Source organism: Aulostomus chinensis, chromosome 4 (genome assembly GCF_037954235.1).
Source record: "Aulostomus chinensis isolate RoL2024-O1b breed Wild chromosome 4, RoL_Achi_v1.0, whole genome shotgun sequence".
Classification (NCBI taxonomy): Eukaryota; Metazoa; Chordata; class Actinopteri; order Syngnathiformes; family Aulostomidae; genus Aulostomus; species Aulostomus chinensis.
In genome coordinates, this window is record NC_141323.1 from 21,862,506 (window position 1) to 21,882,380 (window position 19,875).

General features: G+C 42.5%; 7 non-coding genes and 1 pseudogene across 7 annotated transcripts; 6 read left to right on the forward strand and 2 right to left on the reverse strand.

Moving 5' to 3' along the window:
* Positions 1-184: 184 nt before the first annotated feature.
* LOC147263499 (5S ribosomal RNA) lies at positions 185-303 on the forward strand. Its single transcript, XR_015113716.1, has one exon. It is a non-coding gene; the product is annotated as a 5S ribosomal RNA (ribosomal RNA).
* Positions 304-614: 311 nt separating this feature from the next.
* On the forward strand, positions 615-733 carry LOC147263500 (5S ribosomal RNA). Its single transcript, XR_015114198.1, has one exon. It is a non-coding gene; the product is annotated as a 5S ribosomal RNA (ribosomal RNA).
* Positions 734-1,043: 310 nt separating this feature from the next.
* On the forward strand, positions 1,044-1,152 carry LOC147263501 (5S ribosomal RNA; annotated as a pseudogene).
* Positions 1,153-1,462: 310 nt separating this feature from the next.
* Positions 1,463-1,581, forward strand: LOC147263502 (5S ribosomal RNA). Its single transcript, XR_015113717.1, has one exon. It is a non-coding gene; the product is annotated as a 5S ribosomal RNA (ribosomal RNA).
* A 309-nt stretch (positions 1,582-1,890) lies between these two features.
* LOC147263503 (5S ribosomal RNA) lies at positions 1,891-2,009 on the forward strand. Its single transcript, XR_015115239.1, has one exon. It is a non-coding gene; the product is annotated as a 5S ribosomal RNA (ribosomal RNA).
* Positions 2,010-2,884: 875 nt separating this feature from the next.
* trnak-uuu (transfer RNA lysine (anticodon UUU)) lies at positions 2,885-2,957 on the reverse strand. The gene has a single exon. It is a non-coding gene; the product is annotated as a tRNA-Lys (tRNA).
* A 243-nt stretch (positions 2,958-3,200) lies between these two features.
* On the reverse strand, positions 3,201-3,273 carry trnaf-gaa (transfer RNA phenylalanine (anticodon GAA)). The gene has a single exon. It is a non-coding gene; the product is annotated as a tRNA-Phe (tRNA).
* Positions 3,274-6,866: 3,593 nt separating this feature from the next.
* On the forward strand, positions 6,867-6,948 carry trnas-gcu (transfer RNA serine (anticodon GCU)). Its single transcript has one exon. It is a non-coding gene; the product is annotated as a tRNA-Ser (tRNA).
* Positions 6,949-19,875: the final 12,927 nt, after the last annotated feature.

Here is a 19,875-nt window from a genome sequence, read left to right on the forward strand (position 1 = left end):
ATTTGAAGTAGAAAGATTGCAGATGCAGTACTTTTCTCTCGATGACATCAACATTCTTTTCTTTGTATTGACAGGACACCGATTTGGCGTGTGAAAAGACCCTGAGGCTGTTGTGCATCACTTTTTTTCTTAGGTTGTAAAGTGTGTGAAATGGATATAGAGCCCATGTGTGTCAGAGTCAAGGGCTTACGGCCATACCACTCTGAACACGCCCGATCTCGTCTGATCTCGGAAGCTTAGCAGGGTCGGGCCTGGTTAGTACTTGGATGGAAGACCGCCTGGGAATACCAGGTGCTGTAAGCTTTTTTGTTTCTTTGTGAGGAAAGGGCAGCTTTGAGTCTTTGGGGACCAGCATGAGCGAGCTTCCCTCACACACCTTTTCTTGAAGCGCCTTTCTGCAGCTTTGAAATTGAATGTCATGCAGCGTGTAATTTGAAGTAGACAGATGGCAGATGCAGTACTTTTCTCTCGATGACATCAACATTCTTTTCTTTGTATTGACAGGACACCTATTTGGCGTTTGAAAAGACCGTGACGTTTTTGCACGTCACTTTTTTTCTGAGGTTGTAAAGTGTGTGAAATGGATATAGAGCCCATGTGTGTCAGAGTCAAGGGCTTACGGCCATCCCACTCTGAACACGCCCGATCTCGTCTGATCTCGGAAGCTAAGCAGGGTCGGGCCTGGTTAATACTTGGATGGGAGACCCCCTGGGAATACCAGGTGCTGTAAGCTTTTTTGTTTCATTGTGAGGAAAGGGCAGCTTTGAGTTTTTGGGGACCAGCATGAGCGAGCTTCCCTCACACACCTTTTCTTGAAGCGCCTTTCTGCAGCTTTGAAATGGAATCTCATGCAGCGTGTAATTTGAAGTAGACAGATGGCAGATGCAGTACTTTTCTCTAGATGACATCAACATTCTTTTCTTTTATTGACAGGACACCTATTTTGCGTGTGAAAAGACCCTGAGGCTTTTGAGCATCACTTTTTTTCTGAGGTTGTAAAGTGTGTGAAATGGATATAGAGCCCATGTGTGTCAGGGTCAAGGGCTTACGGCCATACCACTCTTAACATGCCCGATCTCGGAAGCTAAGCAGGGTCAGGCCTGGTTAGTACTTGGAAGGGAGACCGCCTGGGAATACCAGGTGCTGTAAGCTTTTTTGTTTCATTGTGAGGAAAGGGCAGCTTTGAGTGTTTGGGGACCAGCATGAGCGAGGTTCCCTCACACACCTTTTCTTGAAGCGCCCTCCGCAGCTTTGGAATGGAATGTCATGCAGTGTGTAATTTGAAGTAGAAAGATTGCAGATGCAGTACTTTTCTCTCGATGACATCAACATTCTTTTCTTTGTATTGACAGGACAACTATTTGGTGTGTAAAAAGACCGTGAGGCTGTTGCACATCACATTTTTTTTGAGGTTGTAAAGTGAGTGAAATGGATATAGACCCCATGTGTGTGAGAGTCAAGGGCTTACGGCCATACCACTCTGAACACGCCCGATCTCGTCTGATCTCGGAAGCTTAGCAGGGTCGGGCCTGGTTAGTACTTGGATGGAAGACCGCCTGGGAATACCAGGTGCTGTAAGCTTTTTTGTTTCATTGTGAGGAAAGGGCCGCTTTGAGTCTTTGGGGACCAGCATGAGCGAGCTTCCCTCACACACCTTTTCTTGAAGCGCCCTCTGCAGCTTTGGAATGGAATTTCATGCAGTGGTTAATTTGAAGAAGACAGATGGCAGATGCAGTACTTTTCTCTCGATGACATCAACATTCTTTTCTTTTATTGACAGGACACCGATTTGGCGTGTGAAAAGACCCTGAGGCTGTTGCGCATCACTTTTTTTCTTAGGTTGTAAAGTGTGTGAAATGGATATAGAGCCCATGTGTGTCAGAGTCAAGGGCTTACGGCCATACCACTCTGAACACGCCTGATCTCGTCTGATCTCGGAAGCTAAGCAGGGTCGGGCCTGGTTAGTCCTTGGATGGGAGACCCCCTGGGAATACCAGGTGCTTTAAGCTTTTTTTTTTCTTTGTGAGGAAAGGGCAGCTTTGAGTCTTTGGGGACCAGCATGAGCGAGCTTCCCTCACACACCTTTTCTTGAAGCGCTTTTCTGCAGCTTTGAAATTGAATGTCATGCAGCGTGTAATTTGAAGTAGACAGATGGCAGATGCAGTGTACTGTGCTTCTCTCTACTCCTCTCTCTCCTCCTATATGTGTCATACATTAATTATACTCATAGGTATTACTAACTTGTCTCCTTTTCTGGAGCCTTTTAGGCTCCTCTCATTCCAGATCTGGGTGCTGCTGGAGGAGGCTGCAGAGCTGAAGAGGCTCAAGCTGCCACCCGTAGCTCCACCTACTCACATCACCGTCTTTCCATCAGTCTCTCTCTCTCTTTATCTCTGTCCCTCTCTTTCCTTCAACATATCCGTCTTCCTCCATTATCTGTTTTGTTCCTGTTCTCTTTCCCCCCAATCGGTCAAAGCAGAAGGCCGTCCCCATTGAGCCTGGATCTGCTCGATGTTCCTGCCTGTTAAAAGGAAGGTTTTTGTCGCTGCTTTTGCAGGATGTGCTTGCTGATGGAGAATTGTTGGGTGTAGATTCATTGAAGCAGTTTGGTACTGGACCTGCTCTACCTGTAAAGTGTCATGAGATAAGTTTTGTTGTGATTTGGTGCAATATAAATAAAATTAACTTGACCAGTGTCATTTGTGGTCTTTCGTTAATTGCATGCCACATGAAATTATGATTAGTCACTTTTGTCTCACATTTGACCTGCAGCTGCAGTCTCACAGTGGCAAGACGAGAACACTTCTACTTCTGATGATAACAGTTTGTTCAACAATGAACTTCATCCAGTACCATGTTGTTAAACACTGGAACACCAGCATAGCACCTGAACAGGGACTTGAACCCTGGACCCTCAGATTAAAAGTCTGATGCTCTACCGTCTGAGCTACTCAGGCTCTTCCTACAGCATTTAGACAGGAAAAGAAACATGTGTGAAGGTCAAACTGCTGCTTTCTTGACTTGTTCAATCCTCCATGTTCAAGTCCACCATGCTTTTGATTGGCTCTGATTCTCTGTGGCAAAATCCAACAAGAGGCTCCAAAAATGTCTTGAATGTCATAAGAATGCACAGGACAAGATGTTCGTTTCCTTCATGTCTGCAGTTCCTCCACTGGAAAGTAAAGTCAATGCTGTTCCTCTGCTGAAACCTGGGATCGGACCAGGGACCTTTAGATCTTCAGTCTAACGCTCTCCCAACTGAGCTATTTCAGCTCTGAGGGAGGACCCTGCTTCTCTCATTTTATAATCTCTTCCACTCTCACTAGAACTTCGAGAGGATTTGAGCTTCTGAAGTCATGACACATTGAACAGTTCGACAGGACCATTTTTGATGAATGTCTGAATCAAACAAGCCTTTTTTGTTTGTCTTCTTCCCAGTTGCCTCAACATTGTGTGAGCCAATAATTCCACATCTGTACCAGACACACCTCTGTTTGGTGGGTTTTATGGATCTTTCTGTTCTAACAGTGTCTTTTATCTTAAATATGCCACTTTCACATGAAAACATCAATAACAGGACAATATCAAAACTATTATTGCTGCTGTTGCTGTTGTTGGTTGTGTGTCTGTCTTCCATCCCCCTGTCCCCCTGTCTTTCTCTCTGCTTGTCTTTCACCCTCATCTTGTTCCCATCTTTTTGTCATTCTCTCCCTCATTTCTCTCTGTCTTTTGTCTTTTCTTCTCTATATTTGTCTTCTGCTGCTCCAGGATCAGCTCCTATCACACAGTGGTCCAGAACCATTATGAAGCCTGATCATGAATGTGAGCAAAGCTCTTAGAACAGGCCTGCTGCCACCACAACTAAGATCCTGCAGGTCACTAGAAACTCCAGTGTCCAGCTGACAAGTGGACTTTCCTCTGATCTGTGGTGGTGCTGAGTTTAGCAAACATCTCCAACAAGAAGATGAAGGAGGCCATCAACTCCTCCAAGCTCAACATCTATACTGGCTTTACTGGGAGATCAGGAGGTCAAAGCAGATCTTCACCCTCCACCTCAGATGGTTTCTACTCACAGAGATGAGGGACCAGTTCAAACCAGCTACCTGGAGCTCCCTTAAGCCATTGTCCCCATCAGCTAACATCTGGATCTGGACCTGCACCGGTGCTGATTTGTGTCTTGAGTCCCCAGAGTTTGTTGAACCAGAGAAGCTTCAACTGGTGACGGTCGTACAACCAAGTGTGAAGGTGAGCCTGCATTGTCTGATCTGGAGCTAACAGGGGAATTAGCAAGTGCTCTGACTGTTCTAGAGTTGCTGCTTAGTTGAATTTGAATTTATTTGTTGAAATGTTCCAGTTTCTATGAGGTCAGGGAAGATTGGTGTGGATTTAAAGGTCCCTGGTTGGATCCCAGGACATTGTTTTGGCTCATTTGAACATTTTCAAACCCTCGTTGCTCAGATTTTACATGAATTTGATCATGACTTTTGGACAAATGTCTTGTTTATTAATTAAATAATCACTTCAGTTATGAATTTAGTGAGTCACCCAGACTTGGTCAATAATAAAAATTAGTCTGGTTATTATTCAGTTTCCAGTCAGTAGGGACACACGCACACACACACACACACACACACACACACACACACACACACACACACACACACACACACACACAGCCTGTCTTTGGTATAAAATGGTCTGTCACGTTCACGTTGGAAGATTTCTCTGACTCAATTGTGAATAAAGAGATTCTTCATCTGACACCTGAGTCTTGATCCACTGATTCCTCTGATCCACCTCTTTCTGCTCCAACAAGGCTGACATGGATCAGGTGGGTCCATGTCATCCAATCAGTAGGTTTCTCTTCTCAATTAATTTTCTTCATCCCAGTTTAGATTGATTCTTCTCAGCCTCATGAAGGAGCATCTGATCAGGTGTTTGACTGCTTGTTGGTTGTAATTCCATAGAGTTTAATCTCAGATGTTATAGAATTAATAAGAACATCTTAAAGACCTTTGTCCAACACTTGAAACTCACCTGTCTGTGGAGGCCCAACTGGCCTTTGGTCGTGAGGTGGTGGATGCATGTGAATGAAATGAGGCTCGTGTTGCTGTGAGGAGCCACTAGAGGGAGACACCTGTCGTTCCTCCCAGCTGACAATGAGGCTTCACAGCTGCATTTGAAGCTGTCCTTTATGAGTCACAACTGTCTTGAGCTCAGGAGCCAAACTCACCAAAAAAATATGCAAGTGGCTTTGGACAAAAGCGTCTGCTCAATGAAATTGTAGGATTGTAGAATTCTATAAATGTATAATATAATTGTAGAAATGCTCTCTCTCACCACCCCCCAAAGTCTGTGCCAGGGTCTCTGGCCAGTGGTCAATGGCTCATATCACCTGCCCAGGATGGATCCAGCTTGCTTGTCTTTGTAATTCTGCACTTATTAGAGACCTGGAAACAAAGGAATGCTGAAAAAGAGAAAATAGGACCTCACACAAATGGGCTTGTGACACAATTTTAAAGAGTTGTGTCAATGTGAATCTTTTACAAATGTGTGTGTGAATGTGGTTGTTGTGGCCGAGTGGTGAAGGCGATGGACTAGAAATCCATTGGGGTCTCCCTGCTCAGGTTGGAGTCCTGCCAACAACGTTAAAGTGTTGATGTTCTGGGGGAGACAACATCTGATCTTTTTAGATCCACGAGTCAAAGGTTTTCTTTAAAGTGCTGCAGCAGCTGAGGATGAGGGAGAGACAGAATTTCAAACCATCTTCGTGAGGACATTTTGAAAAATGATGATATTTGCCACAGTTATTATTGACTTGGAACACTGCAAAAATATCCCCTCTCCAAAAACCCTCCTCTTCAACTTTGTACCCAAGTTGTCTCCTCATCAGGCACCACAGTGTCCAGGATGTTCATTCAAAAAGTCATTAATGATTTTAAAAATGTCCATCAAACACAAAAAAAGGCTTGAAATAGGTAAAATCACCATCTGTAGACTGGACCAATATGCTGATGTGATCCTTTGATTAGTTTAGGATCAGTCAGAGATCAAAGACTGAAGCAGGAGATCAATGCTCAGAACCCAGAGATCAAAGACAGAATTCAGACATCAGAGACAGAATTCAGACATCAAACACATACCTGATGGAGGCTCCACCCCCCCCCCAGACAGTTTCCATGTAAGTCGTAAGTTTTATTTTTAAAGCGCCAAATCACAACAAGTGTTATCTTCTTTTTATTCTTTTTATTAAAGATTGAAGCTCCATACAAGACAGTTTGTAGACAAGAACATCACAGCCTGGGAAGCTTTCACTTCTTTTGATGGGCAGCTTTGATTTCAGGTTCTACCTCTGTAAAATTGAAAGTAAAGTAAATGAAGCACCTGTGAAGGTAAAACTGATGATGTCATGACTTGTTCAGTCCTCCAACGTTAAAGTCCAACAAGCTTTTGATTGGCTCTGATTCTCTGTGGCAAAATCCAACAAGAGGAAAAAGAAAATCTTGAGGTTGTCTCACTTTTTTTTTTTAAAGAAACTCTGCATAGGACAGTGATAGGATGCTTGTTTCCTTGGATGAAAAAGTCTGGTACTCTCATCTTCTTAAACATTTACTTGTTCAATCAGGACAAGAGAATCTGAGCTTGGATGTCATTTTGTAGTAAAAGGTGAATTAAACTTGTAAACATCAGCTGGTGTTCACTCTGATGATGTGTCGATGGTCTGTATTCTGCCTTCTGTAGCACGATGCTGCTGGGAAGAAGCCTGATTATGTCAGAGTTGTGTTCAGTGGCTCCTGCTGGGTCCATTTCTGACAAATAGGCTCCAAAGAGTTCAGGTGTTTAAAAGCTCAGGGTTGCTGTCAGCAGACGAGGTGGCCGAGTGGTTAAGGCGATGGACTGCTAATCCATTGTGCTCTGCACGCGTGGGTTTGAATCCCATCCTCGTCGTGAGCGACTCTGGTTTCTACTCCAACATTATGGAATTACTGTGAGGCTTTTAACTGACACAGATACCAGTTGAGTCAACTTCCCTTTCACAACCTGACCAAAACAACTCTGACACCCAGAGCTCACATGTGTCAATCACCTCTGTAGAAGGTCCCGCCCCCACAGAGCTATAAATCCTCCCATCAGTGAAGAAAACTGAAGACGCCTCTTGGATGAGAGCTGAAGCATCTTCAAGAAACCTGAAATAGTCCACTTGGTACATTTAAATAATTCTACAATTTCTTTCAGCTTTCGTCCAAAGCCACGTGCATGTATCACATGTATATAATATATATGTGATACTCTTTCATCTACTCATGAACCAAAAATGCAGTCTAATACCAGTAAATTTGTGCAGAAAAATGTCATTTGTGCTCCTTCTTTTATTTATTTGTTTATTTAGTATTTTTTAATGTATTTTCTTTCAATTCACATTTTGTCCATTAACTTCATAATCACTCTTCACAGTCGCCATCTCATCACATGACTAAAGTTTGGGTTCTGTATTGGTGGTAAAATATCCTTCCATGTCCCTCACTAGTTTGCACACAGAAAAGCATATTTTACTGGTTTCAAATCTCTTAGTGTGTTCTCTCTCTTAAACCAGCTGTGGCAGCTTTCATTGTGTGATTGATTTTAAAATATAAAGATAGAACAGAACCATTGGAATAAGATGTCGGGACATTTGAAGGAATGTAAATCTCCTGTTGAAATGTTGCAGTGTGCAGCTGAGACTCTCTGGCAGTGGCACAAGGAGCCACAATGGCAGAACCTGGACCCTCCTGGAGGAGAACCACAGGTGAGGGCCTTCTTGGCTCCAGATTGATGGAAATCAAGTGTCTGAGGCTGTTAGCAGCCATGAAGTTGATCTGGTTGGGCACTGGTATTTTTTCTTTCTGCAGCTCAGGAGTGATTCAGGAGAAGAGTTTCAGAACAGCCAAGGTTGGGGACTGGAATTTTAAAATTTCCCCTGGAACCAGACAAACTTGGGAGGTAAAACCTCCAATCATAGCCACTCAGATGCAGCAGCAGAAAGAAGCTGTCATCTACCCTGACAGTCAGAGCATCAAGTCAAGAAAACATCAACCATCTTGGAGTTCCAAACCTTCACCTGTCAGATTCAGCTACTTCTTATTGTGGGACTTTAAATTTGAACACAATGGAATTTGGACAAGGAGTTTTCCTTCAAGTCCAAACATCATCGTCCAGCCTCCAACCAGAGGTCCATCAGTTATCATGGGAGCCACATGTGGAGTCTGGATTCTTTTCTAGAATGTGACGGCAATGACAGTCCTGCCAAGTGACATCACTGACATGAATGGATGACTTCAGTCACATGACTGGATGACTTCAGTCACATGACTGGATGACTTTAGTCACATGACTGGATGACTTCAGTCACATGACTGGATGACTTTAGTCACATGACTGGATGACTTCAGTCACATGACTGGATGATTTGAAAATTTTGTTGTTGGCCTCTGGACCTTTTTTAAATCAGTAGTTGACCACAGGTAGCTTAGCCAACTGTTAACTAATTAACTTTTAGTCCAGACAAAGAATGTGGGTTGACAGTTATTCATACAAAGTCTTTGGTTTCAGATGCAGCCTCAACTGAGACTCCTGGTTCAGAGGATGGGTTTGTTTGCTGTCAGGTTGCCACCTTTCAGAAATGAAAATCAGGGACGCCCACCACGGCTCCTGGGGGCCATGACCACCAGGGGCCTGACTCCCATGAGGTGGGTGCCCACAGCAGTGGTGTGTTTTATTTTGTAGGTGTTTTTAGTCAAGGGGTGATCAAGAAAGCAATTCCTCCTACTTAAAGCTTGAAATGCTTTATCACCAATAAACACATTATTTATTGTTCAACACTGAAATGCACAATTAAGTTTTAAAATACAAACTCAATAAATGGAGAACTTTATGTGACTTAAGTTCATAACACATCAGCAGGTTTCCCTCCCTTCTTTTTCCAAGTCTCCTTCTTGTTCCTCCTTGCAGCTCTGGGGAACTCTTGGTCTCTCAAAGCCCTGTTGGAAAACTCTGAACAGGACTGCTCAAAGTTGAGAGTGATCACTCCTTTGAGCTCCATGGAGCTCCTGTTCCTGCAGTCACTCCATTTCTGCTTTTCATTTTGTGTTTGTATTAAAGTTCTATTGCTGAAAAAAAGAGACTTTTTTGCCTTTTTGTTGAAGTAAATATATGAGGGTCGAAACTGACCCATAACACCATGGATGTTACAATCGTTAATAATATTAAAATGAAGAATAAATAAAACCAATCCATGTCAGAGATGTGTTCTAACACCCCTCAGTAATGGTCAGGAAACACAACAACCTTTTGTTTATTTCTATGATTTTCTTGAGGTTCATTTGATCATTTTTTAACTGAAATCGAGGGTTTACTGACTAAAAAAAGGTCCAGAGGCCCACATCAAAATATTCCAATCAATATTTCCATGGATAAGGAAGCCTAACAAGGTAACCAAGAGATGGGAAACAACTTGGATGATAGAAAATTGTTTTTAGTTTATTTGACAGCTGATTGAAGACGAGGGTCAAAACTGACCCGTTAACATAAGAGATGGGAACAGAAAGCTAACACAAGAGGAAGGTTGAAGCTATGAAAAAGGAGTTTGATAAAAATCTTGAACTGACAGTAGAAATATCCTTTTGTATGTTTACCTTTGTTGACAGAAGTCACTTTAGCTTGGCAGTGAAAAGAATCTCTGCTAGCTTGACAAATAAGTGGCACAAACTGGGTTCAAGCTGGACTTTGGACACTGGTATCTGCAACAACTCCCATCAACTCCTAATCTAGCATCTCTGCTGTGGTCAAACTATTTTACAGAACATTTGACAGACCTGTGGAGCAGTGAGGACAGACATGAGTTGATCCACATGATCCACTGAAGCGCCATTTTCCCCTGCCACTGAGGTCACCAACATGAGCTGGAGTTGGGACTCTTGAACTGAACCTGGTATCACAGCGACACCTACTGCTGCTAAATGGAACAGCAACATTGAACCCAAGTACAGGATTGAAGGGAGACTGATGGTCGCTGTTTGGGTTTTTGAAGAACAAGGAGGGCGTTGGTTCAAGCTGGATTCTCAGAGACTATTTCCCCAACCTCTACATTGGCATCTACACTGTCATCCAGTCAGGTGACTGAAGTCATCCAGTCATGTGACTGAAGTCATCCAGTCATGTGACTGAAGACATCCAGTCATGTGACTGAAGTCATCCATTTATGTCAGTGATGTCACTTGGCAGGACTGTCATTGCCTTCACATTCTAGAAAAGAACCCAGACTCCACATTTCCTCCTATCTATTATTGTGTCCCATCCTCCTGGTCCTTACTCTGAATTCTCAGAGTTTATATCCAGTTCAGTTCTCAAAACAGATTCAGTCATGAGTGTAGATAAATTTCTTTTTCTCCACTGATTATATGTCAAGGTTTGTGTGTGGGGGTGGAGCCTATCCCAGCAGCCTTCGGACAAGAGGCGGGGTTCATCCTGGACAGGTCACCAGTCCATCACAGGGCCAACACACAGAGACAGACAACCATTCACACTCACAGCCACACCTACAGTCAATTTAGAGTATCAATCAGCCTCGTCCCCTCTTGATGTCTTTGGACTGTGGGAGGAAGCTGGAGTACCAGAGAGAACCCACACAGGAACAGGGAGAACATGCAGACTCACACAATTGGGGCTCAAATCTGGAACCTTCTTGCTGTGAGGCCACAGTGCTGACCAATGCACCATTGTGTCCCCTGAAAATGCCACCAGATCGTTTGGATTGTCTATAAAATCAAGTACACATGAACATGAAGAGGTCTTCACAGGGCTGGTGGTGCAATGGATAGCATGACTGACTACTGTCAGAAGATTCTAGCTTCAACTCCTGGCTCGCTCACTTAAAATTTTATACTGAGAAGCTTTCACACCTGAAGTGTGAACCACTGCTAAAAGTCCCTGAAATCCTCCAAGGTTTCCTCCTTGTCTGCTGTAAACATGAACACATGCATGGATCCTGCTACCTCTCACATGTTAAGCTGGCACTTGACAGTGACAGCAGGAGAACAAAATCCCAGTGTGTCATCAACATTTCCTGTAAACTAAATGACAGAAGCCAGTGGCGGCTGGTGAAAAAAATTCTTGGTGGGGCTGGTGTGCCAAAAACATTTCCGTGCCTAGTCTAGTATAATCATTCAAAAAGAGCAGCCGGACAATTATTAAATGTTTTAAAATAGTATTTACTTTCCTTCTTAAAACCGACAGTTTCAAAGACAAAAAAAACCAACAACAATTTACAACTACAGTAAATTTTATGCGATCAAATATTATACAATGATGTTAACTTTACAGAAGGTGATTTGAGCTTAATCTATACAATACAAATCAACAATGTGTGTGTCTCTCTCTCTCTGTCTCTCTCTTTGTTCATCTGTGTCTGTCTCTGTCTCCTTCTCTGTGTCTCCGTCTTTGTGTCCTTTTCTCTGTGTCTCTATCTCTGTTTGTTTGTCTCTTAGTGTGTCTGTCTCTCTCTGTCTCTCTCTCTTTGTGTCCGTCTCTCTTTCTCTCTTCGTCTACCTGTCTCTCTCCCTCTGTCTCTCTGTCTATTTGTTTCAGTCTTTCTGGGTGTGTGTTCGAATTCAGCAGTCATTTGTACAGGAACTTTGCTCGTCTCTCTTTCTGGGAGGCAAATTTCTCAATGACCCTGGTGTTGAAACCAGGAATGTTTCGTGTCAGTTTTTTCTCAGTGGAGAGCATAGCCAGAGCGTTGAGCCGATCTTGTGCCATGGTATTTGTAAGAAAAGTTTTTATCCTCTTCAAAGTGAAAAGCACCTCTCAGATTCTGACGTTGTCATTGGTGTGGTGATGAGGATGTTGAGCAGACTTACAGTTTCAGTGAACGTGTCTTGAAGGTTATTTTCCATCAAAACCTGATAGAGAGCCAGTGCACCACTGCAACTCTGAAACTCTTCGTTCCCGTAGATCAGAGACAGCTCTGTTTGAAGTCTGGCCTTGTCCAATGAGGGATAGGCTTCCACTGTGGTTTTCAGTGCTGAATCTGGGAACTTTCGGCTGTGCTGTGGGAACAGGTCTCCTTGCAGGAGTGTGGCGCTGACAAAATGCTTGGTGAAACTAAATCTCTCCTTGGCATGGCTCACAATGGTGTCACATACCTATGCAATGATATAATTATACAAAATAGGAATTATTGCATCTTCACTTGTCTTAATACATTGACCTGATGAGCTAGCCTATATTATGTAATAAACATACTGTAATGATTCATATCATCATAAAAGAATATACATTTAAGTCTGGACCACTGTATCATATGGCCAACATCTTATTTTGATTTTATTTAATAATGTGATTCAAATCACACTAAGAAGCAAGTTCTTACCTCCAGTGCCAAATGGTGCAGTGTGTCTTCTCCCAAGGTTCTGCGTCTCTTTGCGGGTGGCTCCTGAGCAGGTCCCCTGAACTCCTCATCCTCAGCCAGAGTAGGCACATCCTCCCTGACCCAACACATAAGTTTCATGAGTAAGTTCTAAAAACTGGTTAGGGATACATGAACAAAACCAAAGGTGGATATCATTACTGTCAATTATATTATACAGATAAATCAATTCTTTAAATAAGATGATATATAAGCATTTAAGTCTACATATACAGAGAAATTGAGGTTAGGCTACAAATTAATTAATTTAGCATACCTGATAGCCTGCATGTGGTCAATGAATGTCTGGGTGACTCCTGCCATGTAGACAGCATCAATGTTTCTCTTCTGCAGCTGGTTGTAAAGGATGTCCACATGTGGCATGATTTTGTGGAACAGGGCCAGTAAAAAACAAAAAGTTTCATCTTCCAGCATTCTCACATAGCCACCAGCTTCTCTCTTTGTCTGGCTATCAAACCCTTCACTGTTCCGGATAGCCTGAAAGCAATTCACCAGATCCTTCTTGTGCTCATTAACTGTGTTAACACGACTGTTGAAGTTCCAACGTGTTGATGATGCACTTGGAATTCGGTGCGCAAACTTCTCATCAAGCACTGCAGTTCTCTTGCTTGACTTAGAGAAAAGAGAAGCAAATCCCCCCATGTCAGAAAAAAAGTGACTGATCTGAGGGATGTGGGAGGTTGCTTGCTGCAGTATCAGGTTTAACTGATGGGCATAGCAGTGAACATAGTGAGCGTTTGGATAGATGTCTTGTACCTTTCGCTGCACTCCTCCTTTGGCACCCCTCATCACAGCTGCCCCATCACAGGCCTGGGCAATCAGCTTCTTTTCTTGTCCCTCAGAAAGGATGCTGTGCAGCCTCTCCAATAAGGCACTGGCTATTGCATCCGCACAGGTGTTGGGCAGTTTCAAAAATTCAAAGAACCGCTCTTGAATATTGTGGCGGTCGTCAATGTATCTCAGAACTAAGACTAACTGACACTGTGTTGAAACGTCAGTAGTTTCATCAGCCTGGATCGCTAAAAAGTCTGCCGATTTAACTTCATCCAGGATCTGTTCTCTCAAAACTGCCAGCATACAGTCCACGAGCTCGTTCTGTACTGTCTTCGAGGTGCCTTTAAAAACGGTTGCATTTTCAAGGTGCTCCCTCAAGTCCCGATCAATGGATGCCATCAAGTCAACTGGACCTCTGAATATTCCAGCGTTGTCAGAGGAATCACTTTCGTCATGTCCCCGCAGAGCCAGTTCAAAAGCACCACAGAATTTAACAGTTAATTATCTTAGATAAGATGTTACGGTTCTTATCTACCTCATCATTGTGCTTCCTTACAGCGATGCGGTGACTGTCATCGAGCTGCGTTGCTATGCTAATCTTCCCAAGAACCGCTAGCTTCACGCAGTTTTCCATGTGAATTTTCGCTCTTTCGTGTTTCTTAATCCGCTCGGAGAGGTGCTTCAGGTCAGTGATTCCTGTCTGTGTCCATGCTGAATCACACCGGTCACTCCTGAAAGGGATGCAGGGGAAGCAAAAAAGTGCGTTGGCTGCTCCACAACCCGTCAGCCACGGCTTGCGCTGAAACCAGCTCCGGCAAAAAGTCCTGTTGTAGGATTTAGCCTTTTCCTTGGACTGCTGCTGGATGTTGATTTCAGGCTTGTCCGGTCCCAGCTCCTTAACGCGGATTTTTTCCGCCATGGTCCTCCTCGCAAAAGGGAAATTTAAAAGGGATCTCACCGAATTTGGTGGAAACTGCTGCTCTTGAACTTCGATCGTTGTTGTCGCCATTTTCTCTCTCACTCACTTCTCGCGGTATTTTTTTTCGTAGGGCATCGGAAATCTGGGAATCTCACTACGCAAAAAGAATATCGCGGGCTCCTCAGCTAGCTTTAGCAATCCAAACCTTTACGCATTTTACGTTGGCGTAGGGGCGACTTTTCCAGCGCCCCTACGCCGTTAAATTTGGCGATGTTGATTGGCCAATTATTCATTATTTTTCCCTAGCAACCATACAGGATTGGCTAATTAATTGCAGGTCTGGGGCGCTTTGACGAGCGCCCCTAAAGACAAATTATACAGTCTATCAGAGTAAATTCACTATTAATTGAATGAGTCAGTTGGCGTAAATGTTGTTTAAATGACCCATATTGCATGTAGACACACACAATTAAGTAAGGCTGACATTGACGATACAAATTGTAAACATATGCACATATATATGTATCAATACATGTAGAGATTTTCCTCTCCACAGCTGGTGGGGCGGCGCCCCAGCGCCCCCTATGAGCCAGCCGCTACTGATACTGGCTTTACTGGGAGATCAGGAGGACAAAGCAGATCTTCACCCTCCACCTCAGATGGTTTCTACTCACAGAGATGAGGGACCAGTTCAAACCAGCTACCTGGAGCTCCCTTAAGCCATTGTCCCCATCAGCTAACATCTGGATCTGGACCTGCACCGGTGCTGACTTGTGTCTTGAGTCCCCAGAGTTTGTTGAACCAGAGAAGATTCAACTGGTGACGGTCGTACAACCAAGCGTGAAGGTGAGCCTGCATTGTCTGATCTGGAGCTAACAGGGGAATTAGCAAGTGCTCTGACTGTTCTAGAGTTGCTGCTTAGTTGAATTTGAATTTATTTGTTGAAATGTTCCAGTTTCTATGAGGTCAGGGAAGATTTGTGTGGATCCAAAGGTCCCTGGTTGGATCCCAGGACATTGTTTTGGCTCATTTGAACATTTTCAAACCCTCGTTGCTCAGATTTTACATGAATTTGATCATGACTTTTGGACAAATGTTCTGTTTATTAATTAAATAATCACTTCAGTTATGAATTAAGTGAGTCACCCAGACTTGGTCAATAACAAAAGTTAGTCTGGTTATTATTCAGTTTCCAGTCAGTTAGGACACACACACACACACACACACACACACACACACACACAAACACACACACACACACACACACACACACACACACAGCCTGTCTGTGGTATAAAATGGTCTGTCACGTTCTCTCACATTGGAAGATTTCTCTGACTCCATTGTCAATAAAGACATTCTGCATCTGACACCTGAGTCTTGATCCACTGATTCCTCTGATCCACCTCTTTCTGCTCCAACAAGGCTGACATGGATCAGGTGGGTCCATGTCATCCAATCAGTAGGTTTCTCTTCTCAATTAATTTTCTTCATCCCAGTTTAGATTGATTCTTCTCAGCCTCATGAAGGAGCATCTGATCAGGTGTTTGGCTGATTGTTAGTTGTAATTCCATAGATTTTAATCTCAGGTGTTATAGAATTAATAAGAACATCTTAAAGACCTTTGTCCAACACTTGAAACTCACCTGTCTGTGGAGGCCCAACTGGCCTTTGGTAGTGAGGTGGTGGATGCATGTGAATGAAATGAGGCTCGTGTTGCTGTGAGGAGCCACTAGAGGGAGACACCTGTCGGTCCTCCCAGCTGACAATGAGGCTTCACAGCTGCATTTGAAGCTGTCCTTTATGAGTCACAACTGTCTTGAGCTCAGGAGCCAAACTCACCAAAAACATATGCAAGTGGCTCTGGACAAAAGCGTCTGCTCAATGAAATTGTAGGATTATAGAATTCTATAAATGTAGAATATAATTGTAGAAATGCTCTCTATCACCATCCCCAACGTCTGTGCCAGGGTCTCTGGCCAGTGGTCAATGGCTCCTATCACCTGCCCAGGATGGATCCAGCTTGCTTGTCTTTGTAATTCTGCACTTATTAGAGACCTGGAAACAAAGGAATGCTGAAAAAGAGAAAATAGGACCTCACACAAATGGGCTTGGAACATAATTTTAAAGAATTGTGTAAATGTGAATCTTTTACAAATGTGTGTGTGAATGTGGTTGTTGTGCCCGAGTGGTGAAGGCGATGGACTAGAAATCCATTGGGGTCTCCCTGCTCAGGTTGGAGTCCTGCCAACAACGTTAAAGTGTTGATGTTCTGGAGGAGACAACATCTGATCTTTTTAGATCCACGAGTCAAAGGTTTTCTTTAAAGGGCTGTAGAAGCTGAGGATGAGGGAGAGACAGAATTACAAACCATCTTCGTGAGGACATTTTGAAAAATGATGACATTTTGCCACAGTTATTATTGACTTGGAACACTGCAAAAATATCCCTTCTCCAAAAACCCTCCTCTTCTACTTTGTACCCAAGTTGTCTCCTTATCAGGCACCACAGTGTCCAGGATGTTCAGTCAAAAAATCATTAGTGATTTTAAAAATGTCCATCAAACACAAAATAAGGCTTCAAATAGGTAAAATCACCATCTGTAGACTGGACCAATATGCTGACGTGATCCTTTGATTAGTTTAGGATCAGTCAGAGATCAAAGACTGAAGCAGGAGATCAATGCTCAGAACCCAGAGATCAAAGACAGAATTCAGACATCAGAGACAGAATTCAGACATCAAACACATACCTGATGGAGGCTCCACCCCCCCGACAGTTTCCATGTAAGTCGTAAGTTTTATTTTTAAAGCGCCAAATCACAACAAATGTTATCTTCTTTTTATTCTTTTTATTAAAGATTGAAGCTCCATACAAGACAGTTTGTAGACAAGAACATCACAGCCTGGGAAGCTTTCACTTCTTTTGACAGACAGCTTTGATTTCAGGTTCTACCTCTGTAAAATTGAAAGTAAAGTAAATGAAGCACTTGTGAAGGTAAAACTGATGATGTCATGACTTGTTCAGTCCTCCAACGTTAAAGTCCAACAAGCTTTTGATTGTCTCTGATTCTCTGTGGCAAAATCCAACAAGAGGAAAAAGAAAATCTTGGGGTTGTCTCACTTTTTTTCATAGAAACTCTGCATAGGACAGTGATAGGATGCTTGTTTCCTTGGATGAAAAAGTCTGGTACTCTCATCTTCTTAAACATTTACTTGTTCAATCAGGACAAGAGAATCTGAGCTTGGATGTCATTTTGTAGTAAAAGGTGAATTAAACTTGTAAACATCAGCTGGTGTTCACTCTGATGATGTGTCGATGGTCTGTATTCTGCCTTCTGCAGCACGATGCTGCTGGGAAGAAGCCTGATTATGTCAGAGTTGTGTTCAGTGGCTCCTGCTGGGTCCATTTCTGACAAATAGGCTCCAAAGAGTTCAGGTATTTAAAAGGTGAGGGTTGCCATCAGCAGACAAGGTGGCCGAGTGGTTAAGGTGATGGACTGCTAATCCATTGTGCTCTGCACGCATGGGTTTGAATCCCATCCTCGTCGTGAGCGACTCTGGTTTCTACTCCTAGATTATTGAATTACTGTGAGGCTTTTTTTTTTTTTGGAACTTATTTTTTATTTAACATACATACAGCACAGATAGAACATGACAGAGATGCGCAGACAAATATTCCAGACAAGTGTTCAGATACTTATTCCAAGATACACATGAAAAAAATAAATAAATAAAAAAATTTTAAAAAATGTTGATGTTTATAATTCCAATACTGTTTTCACTGGTGCCCATCTTTCAGCAAACTGTCCTGTTTTCAGCTGTAACCTTGCTGTGATTTTTTCCATGATGTATACATTTTTTACTCTATTCCTCCATTGTGATATGTTTGGAGGTTCTGGCTTTAGCAAGCAGGCTGTTATTGTCTTTTTAGCGATCAGAATCAAAATCCTCCACAAAGCAATCAGGTTTCTGTCTGTCAGATTCTCAGGTGGTATGCCGAGGATAAACATTGCTGCGTCCAAAGCAAAATTAATGTCCAAAATTTGCCCAATCTCCTTCCGACCATTCTCCCAGAAGTTCAACAGCTGTGGGCAATCCCAGAATATGTGCGTAAAATCTCCTATTAACTGACATCCTCTCCAACACAGTTCAGATGTGTTGCTATATTTTGAAGTCTTAGATGGAGTGTTGAAATATCTCATCTTCACCTTCCAGTCAAACTCCCTCCACATTGGGCTGCTTGTTAATTTGTGTCCTGCTCTGAATGTTTCCTCCCAATTTTCATCTGGTATAATCGTATTTTTTTCTAATTCCCATTTTTCCTTAACATCCAAATTGTTGTCCTTACATTCATGCTGTAGTACTCTATCGATTTTTGATATTAACCCCTTTTTAGTCTCCCCCTCCAAATACGACAACAGCAATTCCTCCAGCTTAGATGGTGTTCTACAAATATTTTCCCACTCTCTGTGCTTCTGAAGGTAGTGTCTTCATTGTAGAAATTTGTAGAAGTCATGGTTCGGTAAGTTAAACTCTTTTTTAAGTTGCTCAAACGACTTCATATACTGTCCATTGAAAACTTGTGCAATATAAATTAACCCCTTACTTCTCCATTTGTTGTACCCTGCATCCATAACAGATGGTAAAAAGTCTGGATTTCCTGCTATTTTGGTGATTCTACTTATTGACTTAGATATTTTCAGTTTTTTTCGCACTATTGACCATACTTTTATTGTTACCCTAATCCAGTCATTACGCAGCCCCTCTTTTTTCTGCATCTTCTCTTTCAAAAACGGGAGTACCTCCAAAGGTGTTTTCTGACAGGAATTTTGTTCCATTCCCACCCACATTGTGTCTGTCTCCTTCGTGATCCACGTAATAATCGCTCTAAGTTGTGCTGCCCAATAATAATTTTTGAGACCAGGTAAATTTAACCCTCCCTTCTCTTTTGGGCAAAGAAGGATTTTGTATTTGATTCTAGCTTTTTTATTTTGCCAAACAAATGTAGATATGATTTTGTCTAACATCTTAAAAGTTGAACTAGAGACCATAATTGGCAGTGACTCGAACAGAAACAACAATCTGGGTACAATGTTCATTCTCACTGTTTCGATTCTTCCCACCATCGACAGGGGCAATATCTCCCATCTGGCCAAATCCGTCTTTATTTCTGTAATCAGTTTTCCATAATTTTCTTTTAATAGCTGTGATATAATGGGAGTAATAATGATGCCAAGATATCTAAACCCTGTGGTGGTCCATTTGAAATTGAACTTTCCCTCTAATTCAGTTGGATATTTGCCTGAAAGCATCATTGCTACTGACTTAGATTCATTAGTTAAATAACCTGATAATTCTCCATATTCATTCAGATTGTTCAATAAAGCTGGTATAGTTAAGGAGGGTTCACTTAGATATGTTCATATATCGTCAGCAAATAAAGATATTTTATGCTCCACTCCCCCTTCATCTCTTATTCCCTTAATATCCTTATTTTGTCTTATTGATTCGGCTAATGGTTCAGTACTTAATGCCAACAGCAATGGACTCAGACAATCCCCTTGTCTGACCCCTCTTTTGAGGGGAAAGAAATCTGAACAGCATCCGTTAACTCTAATCCGTGATTTGGGGTTCTTATAAACCAATTTTACCCAATCTATAAATGTTGAATGAAACCCAAAAACTTCTAATGTCCGATATAGGAAGCTCCATTTTAC